Source organism: Cavia porcellus, unplaced genomic scaffold (genome assembly GCF_034190915.1).
Source record: "Cavia porcellus strain 051 isolate PalLab524CR breed Dunkin Hartley unplaced genomic scaffold, mCavPor4.1 scaffold_17, whole genome shotgun sequence".
Classification (NCBI taxonomy): domain Eukaryota; kingdom Metazoa; phylum Chordata; class Mammalia; order Rodentia; family Caviidae; genus Cavia; species Cavia porcellus.
In genome coordinates this window covers 14,549,377-14,551,484 of record NW_026947500.1, presented here as the reverse complement: position 1 = coordinate 14,551,484, position 2,108 = coordinate 14,549,377, and positions in this window count along the sequence as shown.

Below are 2,108 nucleotides of genomic sequence, written 5' to 3'. Positions count from 1 at the left end.
GTGTTCGCCCTCTGCTTTATTTCTTGCTCTGTTCACCTTCCCCCATTACCCTGCCAGACTGGTGTAGCACCATCAGCAGTAGCTCACATCACACTCTTTTTTTTTGGCATGCACTCTATTCTTTCTTCCTGGATGGTAGCTACTTGCTTCTCATGCATACATACACATGCGTGGCTGGGCAACTCTCATTTATTCTCTAAGATTCAGCAGAAGGATCACTTCCTCCAGGCTAGGTTTGGGTTTTCTTTTCTTTTCACCTTTGACAGTCAGGTGTACATCTGTACTAGGACTCTTCAACGTGGTATATTTAATTTTTGTGTTTGCAGAATTCAACATGGTGTCCTAATTATGTGATAAATCCCAAATAGTTAATGAATAACTGGGCGGATATTAAAGCTGCAGCAATTAATCCTTACTTTGGGCTGAGAAATCTTTAGTTTTCTAAATGTTTCAAACAAGAGAGTAAAAGGATTGGAACTGATGCTCATGTGTAAAATATTGATGGAACATGAAAGATCGCAGGCAGTGCCAAGGTATGGCTTAACGAGAGCTACATCTGTAGTGGTAACAGTGGGAAGACGAATGAAGCACGGATTTGAGAGATACAGGGATGGCTGAATCCACCAGACCTCATTAACTTACCCACACCCAGAGCTAAATAGTTAAGATTTTATGGGATGCTGTCCTTTTTAGCAAAATTACATCCATGAGCACAACACACAGCTTCCCTTCTTCAAGGAACTTCGATTCTAGAGAAGAGAGATACACAATGTGTGGGATTAAAATGAAAGAAGTTAATATTTATCATCCAAGTTTTATGGAGAAATTATAAACAATGTGAGGTGACAAGAGTTTCTGGACTATCTCTCCAGTGAGGTGATGGGTGACCAGATGACAGGGAATCACCCAGAAATGATCTAGGGTTTGAGGGTTTCACAAAGAAAAAAGATAAAGCACACAAATCCCAGAGAAATTCTTAAGAAGCAGAAACAAGGCCAGCGTGACTGCACCACTGTAAACTGGGAAAAGGTGGAGGCAGATGCGGTCAGAGATTAAGGAAGGGAGTGTGGATTTCATTCCAAGTGTGAGCGTAATTTATGGGCCATGGGAAACAGAGAAACACCATCAATGAAACAGTAATGAAACATCTGGGATGAGGGAGCTGAGAAGTGCTAGTTTGATGGGAAAAGAGAACTTTACTTTGTGACTCTGAAAATCAGAAATACAAAGTTAGAGATTTAGGAATTAGTTGCTTAAAGATCAGAGCGGAAGCCTTGGATTTGTTGAGATTGCCAAGGATGCTGGCAAAGGCAGTGATTGTAAAGGAAGAAGAGGGACAAAGCAAAGCCTCGGAGAAGCAGAAAAGAGGTGAGCCGAGAGGCCTCACAGGAAATCTGGAAGCAGAAGAAAGAGACGGCCATACTCTTACACATAAGCATGGAGTGTGCTGTGGTTTGAGCGTGTCCCCCAAAGTGTTTTCTTGGAAACTCAATACCCAGTACAGTGACACAGAGAGGTGTGAACTTGAAGAGGTGTTTGGCAGGCTGGGCTACTGCCTTCAGGAGTTGATTGATGACATCACATGAGTGGGTTTGAGATAAGGCAGGGTTAGAACAGTTCCCCAAGGCCAGAATGTGAACTTCTCACAGGAACCTGCGATGTGTGGGATGAACAAAAAGAGACCATTGCTATCAGGCACTGGGAAGTGCGACTTCCTCTTGGTAGCCTGCCCTATGTTCTCTAGAGTGTACTTTTATTGTTCCTATTTCTTTTCTTTTCTTTTTTTTTTTTTAAACTTGGCTAGTTTCTTCCTCACCCTTCATTTTTAAGATTTCCTTCTTTAAATAAATGTGTAATTTCATTCAGTTCTTCGTTTAAGACGGAAAGAACCTAGAAATGACCTCTAAAGGAGACCCCAAAGCCTGGTAACAGTTCATGATCGCTTACTGGGTTCCAGCTGAGGATGAGTTGGAGTCCCTCCCTCCCCGTCTCTGTACCTCTGTGTCTTGGTCTCCAGTGCACATGTATTTTCTTGTCAGGTGTGGTGGGCTCCTTGGTCTTGGATTTTCCAGCTTTCAGAACTGTAAGAAGTACATCTCCGAAAGAGC